General features: G+C 48.4%; 1 pseudogene; it reads left to right on the plus strand.

Annotated features, from left to right (window-relative positions):
- The first annotated feature begins 9,693 nt into the window (after window positions 1–9,693).
- The window catches only part of LOC118238188, a 29,035-nt pseudogene continuing 20,167 nt past the window's right edge, over window positions 9,694–18,561 (plus strand).

Here is an 18,561-nt window from a genome sequence, read left to right on the forward strand (position 1 = left end):
GCATTCCATTCAAAATCCGCTTTGCAGAGTTGCTTTTGCGCTCTGGAGCTCCGAGTTTTGAGCGGCTGCGTTATTGTGCGGCTGCCTGGAGCTGCGGCCCAGTTCCCGCCCCCGTTTCACCCCTCCCACCCTTAGCACCTGGAAGCTAAATAGAAACCACTTGCTGGACCGGTGGGCTGCAACCGGTCACAACCTTCCCCATGCGCCGAGAGACTGGGGATGCTAGCATCCAGAAGCAACGAAATTGCTCTCTCAGTTTCACGAAACGCCCCAACTCAACAGTCTGAGGGGAGCTAGGCCAACGGATTCACACGCCCGACAGAGTCCCACCCAGGGGCTAAAATTCATAGAGTTTGGGGAAGGACCTCCCCGGCCTCCCAGCCTGCCCTCCCCAGGTCACGTGCCGGGACCCCGAGGCTGCTGGAGAGGTACCCACTTGTTGATCCGGCGGGCTTGCTCATGCTGGCGGTCCCGGGGCGCAGCGGTTGCTGGGCACTGCTGGAGTCCCGGCCCGCAGCGCCCACGTCGCCGCCGGGCGCCGCCGCTCTCCAGCCGCCCTCCAGCCTGCAAGGCTCCCTGGCGGGCAGGACAGGTAGCTATTGGTTGCGCGCCGCCCTGCTCTCCCGGCGCTCAGAATTCGTTCCACAGTGGAAATGGAAGCATCCTTAAGTTTCTTCCCGGCTCCAGCAAAACCTCAGCTGCTCAGAATGCGGCTTGATGTGGACACGGGCTCGAACAGACAGATGGAGAGATGGACAGGCAAGCTGAAGGGAGAGGACAGCACCAGGGGAATATTGAAGGACAGAGATGGAGACACAGAAATGGTCGTTCTACGGAGCAAAGGGGGCAAGATTCCTCTCATTCCCCATTCGTGTTACTCAGTTTCCAAGCTCTCCCTCCACACAGGCGTGCCCGGTGGGCAGATCTCTACAGACCGCTGATCTTCTATGGAAAGACGAAAATCTCAGCCGCGGACTCAGAGGCAGAGGAGCTCCGCGCTGCCGGATCCCGGGCGCCGACAGGGGAAACTAGATCGCTGGGAGATCTTCCAAGGGAAGAGGTGGCCAGGTCCGAGTTTCCGGGGACAGCCGCGCACGCAGCGGCGAAGGGTCCCCGAAGTTCATTACCCTGTGACTTTGTGCCTGTCGCTGCGGGCCGGGTTTCGGGTAATATCTCCAGAAGCGCTCTGACAGGCAGCCGCGGGGAGGGGAATAGGGCGTCCCTGGCCCACTTAGCTTTTCCCCCAACTCCTGGCGGGGTCTGACGTCAGCCATGTGCGGGGAGGAGATGGGAAGAGGGAGGGGGTTAAATGCTAATGATATTAATGAACCTCCAAGCGGCTTCCAAAGAAAATGCAGGCGCTCTGGGAGCTGACGAGTTAGAGTGTGAATATGCGAGTGCGGCTCCGTGCGTGCGTGATGGTGAGGACCGTGCCGCTCTTGCAATAAAAATGAATTTTTATATTTCACGGCAAGGGAGAAGGGGAGGGGTGACGGGGCTCTCTCAAAACGCGTTCCCCCCTCTCTCCAGAGCGCCAGACAGATAGATTCGTGGAAGAAATTGGGTGGCTGTGTCTATGTGTGATTGTGCGCGCCCGGACATGGTCATGTGAGTTGGTTCATTGTTGGTCCCGCGCCCCTTCTGTTGGGTAAAACTTGGATCTGGCCCGAGGTGAGTAATTTATTCCTTTTGCAACTATCTGTGGAAAGCCAGAACTGAGGACGAGGACTTGGGGCCTGGGCTGGGGTTTTGCGGTCCCTCGGCCTTGGCGTGGCGGGTTTGGGCACGGCAGCGGGGAGGGCTTCGCCAGCTTCCTGCAAGCACAACCGGCCCACCCGGAGCTGGCGGAGTCCTCTCGCCTCCATTACGTGCACTGGAGCTTCTGGAAGGCGAAGCCTTCCCTCCAGCGGTTGGTCCCCAGCAGGCATCCTGGCTTCCCCCTGCAGGCCTGGAGACTCCCGAGAGCTCCGCTACCTTCCTGCCCACCCCGATCGCCTATCCGGAATTCCAGAGCTCTCCGGCGTCCCGGTTCGTGGCGCGGCGCGGGGACAGCGCGCGCCGAGGGAGCGGTGATCTCCGTTCTCTAAGAGATTAATTCTATTTAAGCTCCCTCGGCAGCTTGAACTTGTCGAACAAGAGCTTGCCAGCCTCTTCTCCGGGCGTGGGCCTGGCGAGGGGTCAGAGGTCACGCCTCCAGCTCGGCACAGAGTAGGGGGAGGGGAGCGGTGGTCAGCTGTCCTCAGGGCGCTGGCCCACCCTCGCTGCAGCTCCCTACCCTCACCGCCGCAGTGTGCTTGCAGTGCCTGCTGGCGTCCCCCGAGTGCCACTCTGGCTCAGCAGGTCCAAGGCCCGGGTCCCAACCCACAAGGGCTGTGCACTAAAGTCGCCGGCTGCAGCACGTGATCCCAACCCCCCCCCCCCGCCGCCGCTCGAACCCCCGAGGCAAGGGACTTTGAGCACCACACACAGCAGCCACTCGGCACGGGGCGCGGCCACCCGGAACAACCGAGAGGCGGGTGATGGCTTCCCATGCCACTTCTCCTCTATGGCTTACAAACCAGGACGAGTTTAGGGTATGGTGGGAATTTTTAGGTGACAGGCGAGAAAATTGTCTTTTCTTTTCTTTTCTTCTTTTTTTTTTTTTTTTTTTTTTTTTTTTTGACAGCCACCTTGGGCTGCCAGCCAGCCTTGCTCTCAGCCCAGCTTAAACTCGAACTCGGTGCCCAGAGGCGAAAGGCATTTCCGGTTAGAGACAGGGTGCCAGGCTCGGCTTTGGGTTCTCGACTCTAGGTCTTGCCAGAAATCCAATTGTTGCTGCCGCCAAAACCACCATCGCGATGTGGTGGCAGAAGGGGGCGCTTGGTCAAGGACAAAGGGCTTCAAGTGGAGCTAATTTGTCCCAGGCAAAGATGAGGGCAAATGGTGAGGGGACTGGACCTGGCCTGTCTTCAGGAAGAAATTTAAGGATGTGTGGGCAAGAAGAGAACTAGGGGTTTTCAGGTGCCCAGACTGGAATGTGGTAGAAGGACGTGGCTGTCCTGGATTTCAAAAGACCTCTCTTGCATGAGATGTGAGCCTGGTAACTCATTTACAGACACCAAAACTTGTGAAAAATACTCCCAAGCTTGTCAAAATTGCCCCCCACAACCAAAATTGGAATGTTCTTTCTCCGGCCACTAACTCTTAATCAAATTAGGTGCCAAGAAACCCACTAAACAGGCAAGGGTGCACACCCCCGCCCCCACCCCACATAGAGAACTATTCAATTCTGGCAAACACCAAAGGGGCTACCCACCCTGCAGCATATGCATTCTGTGTTCTGGGCGTCCGACTGTAATTATCCTCGCGCTTTGCATAATTCACAATACAGTTCTGAAATCATAGTGATGACTTTCTGGCATGATTGGTTCGGTGGTAAAGGCAGCAACTAGCTCCAGAATAGACTGGCGGGCCTGAGCTTCAACCCCCAGATCAGCAGAGAAGCCTGGAGCTCCGAGGCTAGCTGGCCTCTGCTCACGCCAACCGGCTGAAGGCCACAGGGACCCTGGCTCTAAACTGTGGAAATCTGGAGCTAATTGGGACACAGCTCAAAGAAAAAGTCTTTAGTAGAGCGAAGACTGACTTCATTTCCCATCCACTGGCCTCAACACGCTGCCCGCCCCATAGGAGGTACCACAGAATGTGGGAAAGAAAGGAGTCATTGGCAGACTTCCCGAGGGGCCTGCTCCAGGCACTGCAAAGAAACCAGGAGATAGGATCCTGCCCCAACTAGCTGTGTAACCTTGGGCAAGCGACTAGACCTCTCTGGTCTCCAGGTTGGAATTTATAAAAAGGATTGTGACTTTGTTCAACTTTCAGTCACAAAAAAAATTCCCTATGAGAGTCTTAAGGGAAAAGGATTGATAAAGGCAAGTGCCACCCTTCCCAAAAACATCTTTAACAGGGACAAAGATAAGGTTGGCATAGGGGAAAATCCAAACCTAGAGGTCCTCCAGGACCAGGTCCAAAGCTAGTCCCTCATTTCCTCTCTCACCTCTTTGTTTCCAAGACAACGTCTCAGTATGTAGCCCCAGCTGTGCTCAAGACAAGGTCTCACTATGTAGCCCCTGCAGGTGTAGAACAGGCTGGCCTCGCAGAGATCCGCCTGCCTCTGCCAGCCCCGTCCCCACCAAGTGCGCGCCACTAGGCTCTGGTTCCTCCCTCCCTCACTGTGAGCCTGCTGCTTTCAATTTAAGCTAAAGCAGGCAACCCCAGCCAGGCATAGTTCATCACAAGATGGTTGCATTTTGGTTCAGGAGAAAAATAAGAGGGAAACTCCAACCAGTCCACCAAATTCATCAATGAGCACCCACCATGTGCCACCTGGGGATGGAGGAGATTAATATCATGGCCCCTTTCTTACTCAGAGAGACTATGGGCGGGCAGGGTGGGAGGCAGACACATCAAAAATAGTGTTGGGCTGGAGGGTTGGCTCAAAGGTTAAGAGTACTTGCTCTTTCAGAGGACCTGGGTTTGAATTCTTGGAAGCACCTGGAAGCTCAAAACCATCCCTAATTCCAGTCCCAGGGGATCTGACGCCCTCTTCTGGCTTCCATGGCCACCAGGCATGCTTGTGATGCACACATATATGCAGGCCGACCACCCAAACACCCAAAATGGTGTTTTAAAAATTGGTTTTAGATTGAGGTAAATGTAGGAAATTCTGGAAAAAGTATACAAAGCTCCCTAGATCAGAGAGCAGCACCATGGGTTTTACACACAGATCCTGGAAAACTGCCCTCGGGTTCAGCACAGGCTCTGGTTGTACTACTGCCTGGTCCTCTTACTACCCTTTCCTCCAGGGGAGAGCCCTGTCTAGCCAGTTTAAAGCAAGTTCAATTCCTGTCAACTAGGCTCCAGGAGAGCAGGTAAGAGGAACATTCTGAGGCCCGGGACCGGCGGTGTATTGCTAGCTCTGCCATCCACTGGCTTCCCCGAAGATGGTGCCTTGTTCTGTGTCTGCCCCCTTCTTAATGAAAAAGACTGACAGGGCGGGGAGAGGCTGCTTCCCCAGCAAGCAGATCTGTTTAAGTTGGTGGGGAATCCAGAGCCCTTTCTTTCTTACCTGGATGCTTGTTTGCAAGAAAGGTGTTTCTCACCGACTTCTAAGTTGTACTGATAGTCAGCCCCTGGCTGTGGCTTGCTGAGTGGGTGGGTCATGGGGCAGAGGCCAGCATGCAGCAGGTGCCCAGTAAGGTTTTTGCTAAGTGGCAGGCTGAAAGAACTGTTGCCAGGCTTGTTTCCTGTTCTTCCTCTTCACATGTTGCTTGGCTGTGAACTCTACTCAGAAAAGAAACACTGAGAACAATCCAGAAAGCAACTCCAGCTCCTCCAGAACACAATTGAGCACTGAGTTGCAGACTTTTGCTCAACACAATCCACAACAATGCTGCTAAGAGTGCTCCGTTACTTTGCACTAATGGGCAGAAGCTTGTATCTGGCCTATGTGACAGACCTGTCCCCTTAACAAACAAATTCTGTCTCTGCATTTACACACACACACACACACACACACACACACACACACACACACACACACCACTTGGTAGAAGAAATTCAGTTCTAGAGTCAATTAAAGAGGACTGGCATCTAGAGTCTCACTGCACTAACAATATTCAGATAGAAGCAGCTACCCACTGCAAGCCTGGTTCCAGTGCAGCTTACAAAGTGGGATATATAAGTGAGGCTGTTTGGTGGGAGTCCCAAAGCCACCACTATGAGACTGGGTTGGGTGAAAAGGTGTAGGAACAGGCTCAAGGTCCTCAAACCTCCCAAGGCTCGGCAGAGTTTGACTTCTGAGACAAAAGTCTGACTAGAGAATCACACAGAAGCTCCATGGGAGGGAGGGATTGGCTATCCATCCTTCTTCAACCTCTTCACTTCCTACAACTTACCCGGTCAATTTGGTTTTCTTGTACCCCAGACTCCGAGAGCACACAAGACAAAAGGACTATAGTACTCCTTCATTTTACTGATGAGGAGACTGGGACACTTCAAAAGACAAACCCTGTCCTCAGTCACTCATCTGAAAATATGGACCACCCAAGAATCAGATCTCTGGATGCTTCTTGAATACTCATTTCATAGCAGGAAGCCACCCCTCATCTCCCAGGAAGGCTTCTAGAAACTCCAATTAAAACAGCTTCACTCTGTTTCCATTGACGCCCTGAGAATTAGGAGCAGTGTCGTGTGCACCCTGAAGCAAAGCGACAGAGCAGTGATTCAGCAATCTCAAGTTGCCTCACACTTTTTTTCAGATTTCCTTTCTGCCAGCATGTAGTTTGTTGTGTCCTAAGGGAAAGTAAACCTGGGAGGTCTTTTTCTGTTATGTGGATGGAGTAATGTGATCTACAAGAGAAATACCATTCATGGATATTCTGAAAAAGCCAATGATTAGGATAAGCAATTAATCATCAAATCTGATCAATGTGGATTGACAACCTTAGCTTAAAAAACAAACTTATTTAAGCACTAACAGTGCTTAACTTTAACATAACTAATAGTTATGTTAAAACCGGTAGCTTGGCTTAAATGTGGCTAACACATTGGAGTCTTTATAATAATCTCAGTGAAACACCCAACACCCTAGTATGCTTTGTTTCCAAGAGATGCAGTTCACGCAGCACTCTGTTGTCTTCAGTAATTTCAAAATCCACATCACTTACAAAGATGCAGAGTGGCTATTTAAGGAAGTCTGCTTAGAAAAAAAAAGCAAAAAAAAAAAAAAAAATCCACCCTCCAAAACAAAACAAACCTCCCTCTCTCCTCTCCCTCCCCCCCAACCCAAGTGCTTTGAGAGGAGTCAACCAGTGGGATTCACAGGAGGTCCCCAAGTCAAACGCTGCAGCTGCGCTTTAAAAAAGGGTTGGCTAAACTACAGCCGTTAATAACATCTGTATCTAGGCAAGCCAAGATGATGATAGGGGTAATCAGATCTCATGCTTCAGGGCATGTGATGACTGCTTGCTGGGAGCACAGGATTTGACCTTTCAGGTACAGGAGCTCACAACTCAAGAACTAGGTTGCAAGACTTTCTCCTCTGTCTGGAAAATTTCATGTGGAATCGACACGAAATTTGGGGTATGTGAAACAGTGACTTGAAGTCATTTCTACCAGATCAGAAAACTAACTAATGAAATATTTGAAACACTCACCCTCACCATATACAATTCATATGTATCTCTGCAGGACAGGATACAAATGTTCAGGTGCCCTTTTCTTAAGGCTGAGGTTTTTGATGTTTTGATGCCTTTTAGTGCGGAGTGGATACTAAACTAAATAACTATGCAAAAGGACAGTGGAAACAATGGAGGTACTTAGAATTTAGTCCCTGGATTTATGCCTAGTTACAGTAATATGTTCTTAGCCAATTTTCTATACTTCACAGGCATTTCCAGTTGCTTTAAATAGTGGTTTGAATTATATGCATATGTGGGGTGTACAAGGAATGAATTCATCCCAAAGGCCCTCATCACTAAAGTAGTTTTTGTTGATGGGTTGGCATGCCGGCGATCAAACCCAGGGCCTAGCATCTTGTACCACTGATTAAATCCCGGCTCTAACATGAATTTTAAATTTAGTATTTGAAAGAGAGAGAAGGAAAATATACAAAATAATCTTATTTTTTCTTTTGATTTCTCTAGTATCTTCAAATTCCAGGAGGCATGTGCTTTAGCACAGTTAGGCAATTTAACCAGTTTTGAAAACAACTGTGCAGGTGTGAGCAGGGTAGCACTGGGCACGCAGCTCTGTCAACCTGTGCTGGAGGTCACAGACAGGCAGGCAGCTGTCAGCATTGCAGAGGTTGTTACGTGTTTTCTTTCCAGCAGAGAGCTTACAGTCCCTTGGGCACGGAAGACTTCCCCACCGCTGGCTCCATCGCTTCTACTAAGCTGTTCACTTTGGTTGCACTCAAAGGGCTGTTCTGGAACATATGATTGCTAATGAGATGTTTAAATGATGCACTGAAACAGGTTTGGGTCCCCCCCCCCCGCAGCAGGGGTAGTGTGGTGTAGGGGGGTTGGCTTGCAGCTGCTGGGTTGCAGACAGCCATAGGGAATTTGTCAGGAGCTCAGAGCATCACCGTTAATAACCATTATTCTGTTGTCTGGGATGTTTGTTTAAATACTGTTGACACTGTGTGCGTATTGTCATCGTCTCTAAATTGTAGCTCTTAACCGTTGAAATGTTGTTGGAGACCACCTAGGGCTTCCTCCGCATGGTGCTGAAGCGTGTATTCACCTGATGGGTAAACAAAAAACAGATTTTTTTTTTTTGGTTTCAGTTTTTCCTCTCATGTGCAATAAGCAAGAAATTTTTCTAGAAGGGAGGGAAACAAAGCACTTGGGCACAGTTGAAAAAGATACTGTGGAGAGGCTGCATTTGCATTTTTTTTTCCACAGGGAGATAGAAAATGGGCAAATCTGCCCCCGAATTAGTACAACTCAGGTCTTCGGGGCACTCGCAGATCTGTGTGGTGTGTGTTTTAAGACTCGAGGTTGCCATTAAGTGAAGAAATCAGTTACTATTCTTCTCACCAACAGCGTGTTCCCCCCACTTACATTTTGCTTGTTAAGTGAGGTCGTTTGGTAGGAGAGTGGGGGTGGGGAATCTAACAGCCCGACCCCCAAGTTGAGAGCTGCAGATCATGGCCGAACAGTACAAAGCGTTTTCTATCTTGACTTATGAGGAGACAATAGCCGGTCTTACAAAGGCACCACCTGTGACTTAACTCGGTTGACGTCTCTGTTAAGAAGGTCAGAAGAGGGGCCGCACGTGCACGCTCTGAGGACTCCAGCGTGACCCACCTTTCGGGGCCGCGGCGGGCGCGGTGGTCGGGGCCTGGCTGGGGCTTTGGCCTTCGGCTGCAGATGTAGGGCTGGGGAAGAGCGGAAACCCGGGTGATGGGCGCCCGCGGAGCTAAGCTCCGGGCTGCCGGCTCGCACACCGCCGGCGGCCCCATTTCACAGATGGGGAAAAGCGCGGCGCCGGTGCGCGGGGTCCCGGGTGTGGCGGCGAGTCCTGGTTTGGGGGCCCAACCTTCAGGCCGGTGGCTTTTTGCTTCCTTCCCGAAGGTCGCTGCTGACAAATCTATCTATTTGGGGCAAATTGTCAGTGAGAAACTTCCGCTCGAACTGCGCCGGACAAAACCCGCTGTTTGAAAAGGGTAAATCCCGCGGCCGGCGCGGCCGAACAATGCCGCGGGCTGAGCGCCGGGGGCGGCGCGGGCCGCACAAAGGGCGGATTAATTGGGGCCTCGGCGGAGCGCGGCGCTCCAGCCCCACTCAGCCCGCGCCGCGGGGCGCCCCATTGACTGGGCCCCGAGCCCCACTTTTCACAAACTCCAAACAAAAGTCAATTTCTTTTTTATAAGGCGGGGGAGGGGGCGGCCGCCGAGATTCTCCACCCGCTTCTCGCAGCCGAGCTCTTGCATGGGGTTGGGGGGGAGTGCTGGAGGGATGGGGAACCGGAGTGGAAGAAGGATGGGGATCCCGGACGGACCGGGACTGGTGTGGAGAATCTTAGAGGAAGGGTACTCAGGAGGGACAGGGACCCCTAAAGAATGGGAACCCTAGAGGAATGGGGACCTCTGAGGAATGGGAACGCTGGGGAGGGGGGCCACGGAGGGACAGGAACTCTAAAGGGACAAGGGACATGGACCCCAGGAGGAAGAGGAAAGGAGTCTCAAGGGACTGGGACCCTGGAGGAAAAGGAAACAAGGATGATGAGGGACGTGGGTGTGGTTGTCGGACCTCTGTCCCCGCCCCTCCTGCCCCTTTAGACGAAAAGGATGGAGCAGCCTCCCTGCCACACCCACCAGGCGGGATGGGACTCTAGCGCCAGGTCTTGAGAGCAGCTGAGAAAAGGGGTGGGGTTGTGGCACTGATCCTGATGAGGAGTGGCCCCTGCGTGGGGAGGAGTACAGGAAGGTGACTAGGGAGACACAGAGAGAAACGTCCCAGTTACTGCTCTAGCCCTGGCAGATTTGATCACTCTTGTGGCTACTGTTGAGCAGCTACTATGCTCCAGACTGGAGGACAGAAGGGGCGTTCAGTGTTAGGTCTGGGACAGCTGACTTCAACAGTTGTCTGCTGACAGCATACTGAGAGTTCGAAGCCAGCCTGAGCTACTGAGAGAAGAAACTGTCTAACAGAGAGAGTGGGACAGGAGGCGAGGAAAGAGAGAGGGGAGGTGAGTGCAGGGGTGGGTGGGGGTGGGGTAGCCTGGGAGGTTGTATGGGAAATCACTAGACCCCTGTAACCGATGACATGGACTGGAAGGAGTGACATATGGGAAAAGATTCCTAATTACTCTGTTAGACACAAATACTTGGAGAAGTGATAATGATTTAAAACAAACATCAATTATAGACTCAACTCTGTCCATAGTCTAAACACAGCAGACAGAGGATTGCCCAGGACTATATTCTCAGCCTCCTCCCTCTCAGGATGAGAGGTCAAGGAGGGGAGCAGAGGCCTCTTCAGCTGACACTGAGACAAGGAAGAAATTCCTTTAACAACAGATGCTTTCCTCAGCTTTCGGGCCTCTGCTGTGTTTGGAGGTGGGCGTTGCCTATGAGAAACCCCAATCCTGGTCAAGAGGCAAAGACCTCCTTCCTCAGCCAGAAATGACTTCCAGCTGGGCAGGAGTTACCTGTGTTGTATGAGGGAAGTGGCCAGTTGGATACAGGGCTGGAGCCAACTTCTAACAAGAGGGATTGTTTTAGGGAATTGCTTCTGCTCTTGTGTCTTTGGGGAGCAATCTGCCCTACAGCGACTTTTTAAGTTTAGCAGTCTTTAACAGTCTTCTTCTGTGAGGCCTCCTTCATAAGGCATCAGGCTAACATTTTGGCACTCCTTGGGGTTGGCACAATAGGAGAGGAATTCTGATAACAGGTACCAAACCTGTGCTATTAAGAGGTAAAAGGGATCTTCAGGAACAGGCTGAAGGTGGCAGGAGGCAGAGCCTGGACCTGGGGGTGCCAAAACCAGAGTGGTGGGCAGACCTGCTGCCAAAATCCAGCCTAGGCTCTGCTTCAGCCACATCTTAGAACTGTTGGTTTAAAAAGATCTTCTTTGGGCCAGACAGCGAAGCCTTCCAGATTCTGTTGAATCTGAGGCTGTGAAAAATCAAGGACAAATATTTATCTAAAGATGTCACAACTTTGAATTTCAATGGTAACTTATCTGCTAATTTCTGGTGGGAATCTAGAGCAGCTGTGGCTATTGTGTATTTTGAATTCCCAAAAGAGGAATTTGGGAATCAACATTTTTTCCTCCACCAGTTCTCAGTATGCTTTCTTTTGGTTTGTTGGTGCCTTTTGCAAGTGCAAACAAATAAATGACAAGCATCTCAGCTTATTGTGAAAGCTATTAACTCCTGCCAAAAATTAGTATAGTATTCGACCTTTATCGCCAAGTGTGCAAGTGCCGAATGTCTCCTCTCCAGCAGAAGTAGAGGGAGGGTGTAAAACCTGCAACTGTGAATTATGGGATGTAAGAACAAGCCCATCTAATGAACCTCCAAACTGAAGCAATGCATGCATTAGATAGTGTGTACTGGCTTCTCACAGGAGGTTCATAGCCATAGCTTCTGAGAACACCCAGGGTACTTGCTTGCATCACTATTTTACAAGTGCAGGCCTGCTAAGTGAGGGAGTTTTGAGAGGTTCAGTCACACAGAGGGTAAGTGACATACTGATACCATGCCTTTCTGTCACTCTTTGGTTGACTTTTTCATTTTAAAAATATTTGTTTTATTATTTTTTAAAAAGATTTATTTGTTTATTATATATACAGTGTTCTGCCTACATGTATCCCAAAAGAGGGCACTGAATCTCATTACAGATCGTTGTGAGCCACCATGTGGCTGCTGGGAATTGAACTCAGGACCTCTGGAAGGGCAGCCTGTGCTCTTAACCTCTGAACCATCTCTCCAGCCCTGTTTTATTATTCTAATTATGTAAATGTGTGTGGGTCTGTATGCTTGTGAGCACTGGTGCCCCTGGAGGACAAAGGTGTCAGATCAGTCGTGGAGCTAGGGTTACAGGCAATTGTGAGTCACCTGAAATTCATGCTGGAATCAAACTCAGGTCTGCTCTTTTTTGTTTCCTTGTTTTTCAAGACAGGGTTTCCCTGTATAGTCCTGGCTGTCTTGGAACTTGCTCTGTAGACCAGGCTGGCCTCGAACTCACAGAGATCTGCCTACCTCTGCCTCCCAAGTACTGGGATTAAAGAGTGAGCCACCATGTCTGGTATAGCACCTGCTCTTAACAGCTGAGCCATCTCTCCAGTCCTTCACCAGTTATTGTTCAAACCAAGTCTGAAGTACTTGTATTTTAGAAAAAAACATTATTTTGGATCAATATGGATATCAATATGGATATCATTAGAAGGTCCTCAAAGTTGAACCCTGCCGGCAAGGAAGGGGTGAGTCTTGGCAGCTCAGACTCAGGTTGTCAGAAAATACAGAAATGGTAGGGGAGGGGCTAGCACATCAACAGATCTGGAATACCATAGTGACGAGCAACAAGAAAGGCCTGCATCTCAAGGCCCTCTAGACTGAATCAGTGATAGAATCGACGCATGGTTGTGGGGCCTGACTGCAATCCTAACTGTTGGGAGATGGAGGCAGGAGGGTTATCAGCTCATGGTCATCTTCAGCAACACAGGGAGTTTGAGGACAGCCTCGTCTAAATGAAACTGAAGACCAAACAAAGGGAGCAAAGAGGAAGGAAGAGGATGGGGCAGGGTCATATTTCCAAGGCCTTGCACTTGGACCTCTGAGCTCCACCCCTGCCCAAGAAGGAAGCCAAGCAGAGACAGTTGGAGCCTCGGCACACTAGCCAAAATCATGGAGATAAGATAGATTTAACAATTGATAGTAAAATGTGTCAAATCAATAAAATACTCCCTGAATCTCTGCACAGTTAAAGTAATGAAAGAAAAGAATGAAAGGGAAGGATGAAATGAAACGTATGCTCACATTAAATAGTTATGTTAAAAATGAGAATGTCAGTGTCCACAGGAGGCCCTTTGGGACAGCATCATCCCATTGCTTGCATTATAAGTTTACTTTTTATCAATTTTATATGAAAAGAAGCAACATTATATTGTCTTCGGCAGGTTTTGTTTTCCTCCCTCCCAATTGATTTAATATTGGTATCAAGTTAACTGTGGCAATTTCTACCATGTGGTGTTGCCATTCTCTTTGTTTATAGAAGGTGTCCACTGTGGGGTAGGACACAACTGAGTGATCCCCACTACTTTAGTGCCCATCAGGGTTCTGCCTTCTCCAGCTCCTCTTCCTCTTCCTGGTCCACTACCTTTTCTAGCTCCTCCTCTTCCTGCTGCTTCTCTTCTTGTTCCCCTCCTCCAACTCCTCCTCTTGCTGCTTCTCCTGTTTCTGTCTCATAGAATTGTCAACTTTTTCCTTGCTGAATTAGTTTTTTTGTCTTGTTTTTGTTATTTTATTTGAGATAGATCCTCACTATGTAGCCCTGGCTGTCGTGGAACTTATTATGTAGACCAGGTACCCTGTTATCGTCAAGGGTGTTCTGCTGCAAAGTCTCTCAAATGTTCAAGGATTGTCGACATCCAAAGGTACCATAGGAGCCTGTGTAAAAATGTGTGAGTTTGCCATAAACTAGGAATGGAACAGAGTGTAAAATGTTCTTACCACAAGGTGGCCTTCTAAAAAATTAAATAAACTATGGTGATATATAGATACACCCAAAGACAAAAACATAAGAAAATGCCCTATCTCTGTGGGAAAGGCAAACGCCTAAAAATTATTCTTGGCTCTTTTCACATGACCAGAGATGGTAAGATATAACACCAGCTGTATTCCCTCACTGCACTTACATTTGCTTACGCTAACTGTAAATGTCACCATGTCCTGGGTGGTAGTGGCACACACCTGCTCTCCTAGCCCTCAGGAGACAGAGGCAGGTGATCTCTGTGAGTTTGAGGCCAGCCTGGTCTACACTGAGTTCCAGGATAGGCTCCAAAGCTACAGAGAAACCCTGTCTCAAAAAACAAAGAGAGAGAGGGGAGGGTACTGGGGCTGGAGAGATGGTTCAGTGGTTAAGAGCACTGGTTGCTCTTCTAAAGAACCCAGACTCAATTCCCAGCTCCCAGATGGCAACTCACAACTGTCTGTATCCCCAATTCCAGGGAACCTGACAACCTCATACCAATATACCTACAAATAATAATTTTTTTTTTGAAACACAGAGTTGCTTTGCTGGGCAGTGGTGTCACATGCCTTAAATCCCAGCACTTGGGAGGCAGAGGCAGGCAGATCTCTGAGTTTGAGGCCAGCTTGGTCTTCAGAGTGAGTTCTAGGACAGTCAGAGCAGTTATAGCCAGAGCTTTTCCAGAGAAATGCTGTCTCGAAAAATCGTGCGCGTGAGGGAGGTGGGGTTGGGGAGGTGCTTTGTTCACACTACTCTTGAGTTCAAAAGCCTATTTTCCCCTGGTATCCTCACTCAAATCTTTAAAATATATCCCTTGATCCTGGAGACTAAGGCTCGCCATCCACGGGTACCTTCCCAGAAACATTCATACCAGTGTTAAAGAACTGGGCACTGTAAGCTGGCCAAGTTGATACATACAATTAACCATTGCTGTCTCAAGGAGGCCAGAGCACTGGATGCCAAGGAACTGGGGGATGCTTGTGAGCTGCCGTGTGGGTGCTGGGAATCCATTCATATCCTCCACAAGTGCAATAAGTGCTCTAAACTGCTGAGCCACCTCTCAGCCATAACTCTCTCATAAACTGTCTTTTAAAATCCACAAAGTAAAACCTGGAAACATTGACAAATTTTCATTTTAAACATAAATGGGATTTTCTTATGAATGTTTTATAAAATTAGGCATTATTTTTTATATAATCATACCCAAATAAATTTTTTCCATTTCAAAAAACAAACAAGCTTGTTTTCAGCCTGGAGGTTGAATTAGCTCAATGGTGGGATCCTTGCCTGGTACCCAGAATGCCTTGAGTTCAATTCCTAGCACAGGACAGAAAAATAAAAAAACAAAACAATGATTTTTTTTCATGTTAGCTAAACTTACTAAGTAGTAACAAATTTAGATACTTTCAGAAATTTTAAGTTATATAATGTATACACCTATTGAAAGATCACATTTTGCTACATACACTTAAGTTCCTAATTTAAGCTATATGTTGTCAGTTATATGCATTCACAGAGCTGGGAAGATGTCTGTGAAATGCCTGCCTCAGAAGCACAAGGACTTGAGTTTGGATCCCAGCACCCACCTAAAAAGCTAGGTGCAGAGTTATGTGCCTACCACAGGCAGATTCTCTGTGAGTTCGGGGCCAGCCTGGTCCAAATAGTGAGTTCCAGGACAGCCAGAGCTACAGTGAGATGAATGAACCCTAGTGCTTGCTAGCCAGCTAGCTGAGCCAGCCACTGAGCTCAAGGTTCTATGAAAGACCCTGTTGTAGAGCAGTTTTCCTGTCCTGACTGCCTGCTCCCCTTCCCAGCAGCTTTTTCCAAATCACCACACAGAGACATAATATTATTTATAAATGCTTGGCCATTAGCTCAGGTTTATTACCAACTAGTTCTTACATTTTAAGCTAACCCTTAACCCATATTTCTTACTTACCCTCTGCCATGTGGCGGTACCTTTTAATATGGCACATTGACCTCCTGTTGCCCCAGGCCTGGCTGGTAGCTCCTCAGACTCCATACTTCTTCCCATCATCCTTAGTTTGGTGGCCATGTCTATATTTCCTGCCTGGCTACTGACCAATCAGCATTTTATTATACCGATACATGTGAGAAATCTTTATAGTGTACAAGAGGACTATTTCACAGGCACCCTGTCTCAAAAAAAAAAAATGTAAAGAATGATGTTGGCCTCTGGCCTACATGTGTGAGTGTGTGTGTGTGCAGAGGCAGGCGGATCTCTGTGAGTTTGAGGCCAGCCTGGTCTACAGAATGAGTTCCAGGACAGCTAAGACTGTTACACAGAAAAACCCTGTCTCAGAAAACAAAGTGTGAAAGCTGACTGTCTCCTAGTGGGGGTGTGTTAAGACTTCCTATGATCTGACTGACTTTTGCTTTGATCTCTTTCCTGGTTTTCCTTCCTTTCTTTTTCCTCCTCTTCGTCTTCTTCTTTAGGTTGGCTTTTGCTGCAAAGTGAAAAAAGGAGAAGAGAAGGAGGAGGAGGAAGAGGAAGAGGAGGTCCTGCCTGGCATCCACTGTTCTCTGGGAGGTTATCAGAATGGTGCTCACTACCTCTCTAATGTCATGCCATTTGGATTAGCAGCAATATTAACATGCAGCAAGAATCCAAAGGATAATACTCATATGCAGAATATGATTTCATGTGTCTGTATACAAAAATTGCATGTATATTTATTAAGCTTTACAGAGTCACTCTAAAAGTCAGACAGTGGTGTTCCATACATGCAATTCCAGCACTCAGGAGGCAGAGGCAGACTGATCTCTGTGAGTTCTAGGCTGGAGGGATGGCTTGGCTCTTCCATAGAACCCGGGTTGGATTCCTATCGCCCACAGGATGGCTTACTACCTTCTGTGACTCCAGTCCCAGCAGATCTGACACCCTCTTCAGACCTTCTATCTTCTGTTCTCTGTCACACAGGATGAGGTGAAGGGGACAGTTATGGTGTGAACACAGACTCGATTCCAATATAGACTTCCTGGTCTCTCTACTCATCCCCACCATTCGCTCCTTCCTAAGAGTGAGTAGGAACATTCTAGGTCAAACATGCTGATCTAGAAACCCATGGAGACACAAATGGCCCCAACCTAGAAGAACGCTCTTCAAAGTTACTTTTCTCTCCATCACGCCTGCTCCATCCCCTGAAGTGGTGGCTGGGGGCCACGCTGCACTGTGGTTGTTTCTATGTCACTCATCCTTACCATGGAGGGGATTCACGCTTCCTATATTCTCTAGGCTCTATCCTCAAAGCCCATTAGCAAGTTACATGCTGCCGAAGTTCTTCTCTGAGTGACGTGGAGACCAAGCTTTGGCCGTGGGTACACTCTAACTATCTTCATACAACTGTCGACTCACCCCAGAGCCATGCAATAAGTTTATGAAAGTAAAAACTTTACACGCAAATAAAGTACATGTGTAAGCTCATAAGTGGGGGTGGCAAGGGACAGTGACAGATGGACAAAATGGCTGCTGGCCATGTTTGAAACCTTTAGCCATATTTATTGGTATTAAATCTCCTACCACTCAGGGCTGGAGAGATGGCTCAGGGGTTAAGAGCACTGACTGACTGCTGCTCTTCCAGAGGTTCTGAGTTTAATTCCCAGGAACCACATGGTGGCTCACAACCATCGGTAATGTGATCTGGTTCCCTCTTCTGGAACACACTGTATACATGATAAATAATAAATAAATCTTTAAAAAAAATCTCCTACCACTCAAATTCAGCGTTAGGCTTCACTTCTTTCCATGTAGATATTTTCATGGAAGCAGATTTTCAGTGGCCTTAACTGCTTATCTATCTTGACATTTTGATTTAAACTTTATTATAATTTTTAAATGATTTATTTATTTATTTTATGTGCATTGGTGTTATGTCTGCATGTTTGTCTATGTGAGGGTGTCAGATACCCTGGAACTAGAGTTACAGACAATTGTAAGTTGCCATGTAAGTGCTGGGAATTGAACTCAGGAACTCTGGAAGAGCAGCCAGTGCTCTTCACCACTGAACCATCTCTTCTCTTCAGCCTTTTTTTTTTTTTTTTTTTTTTTTGAGACAGGGTTTCTCTGTGTAACAGCCCTAGATGTCCTGGAACTCACTGTGTAGACCAGTCTGGCCTTGAACTCACAGAGATACACCTGCCCCTGCCTCCTGAGTGCCACCATTGCCTGGCTGGCTTAAATTTCTTAAAGTTTCTTTTTCTTTTTCTTTTCCTTTTTGTCTGTGGCATGCTATGTACATGCAAGAGACATTAACATTGGAAACGACAAAATCTCTAAAAGATTCCATCCTAATTCTAACACTAGAAACACAAATTACCATCCCAAATGACTCATAGTAAATCAACATATTTGAAAACATGAAGTTAAGCCTGCTTTGCATATTCTCCAGGCTATTGCATCCCAGTTGCTACAAAAGAAGGGCTTGCTTCACAGATGCATCATGACCAGTGAAGAGCAACCACCCTTACTGTATTTGAAGTTAGCACTCTCCATCTAAGTCTGTGAGCCTGATTCTGGTTAGCATGTGAGCCTATGTTCTGGTTAGCATGTGAGCCTGTGTTCTGCTTAACTCCTGCAGTGTTGCTGTGGTAAACCATTCTGATCAAACTCAAATCGCAGAGGAAATGGATTATTTTATCTTACTGGCTACAGTTCATTAGCCGGGAAGCCAGGGAAGGGAGCTTGTTCCCAGACTCACTTTAGCTACCATTCTAAGCCCAGGCCCACCTGCTTAAGGATGATACGGCCCACAGTGTACTGGGCCCTCCTACATCAATCAGCAACCAAGAAAACGATCCATAGACAT

This window comes from Cricetulus griseus, chromosome 2, assembly GCF_003668045.3.
Source record: "Cricetulus griseus strain 17A/GY chromosome 2, alternate assembly CriGri-PICRH-1.0, whole genome shotgun sequence".
NCBI lineage: Eukaryota > Metazoa > Chordata > Mammalia > Rodentia > Cricetidae > Cricetulus > Cricetulus griseus.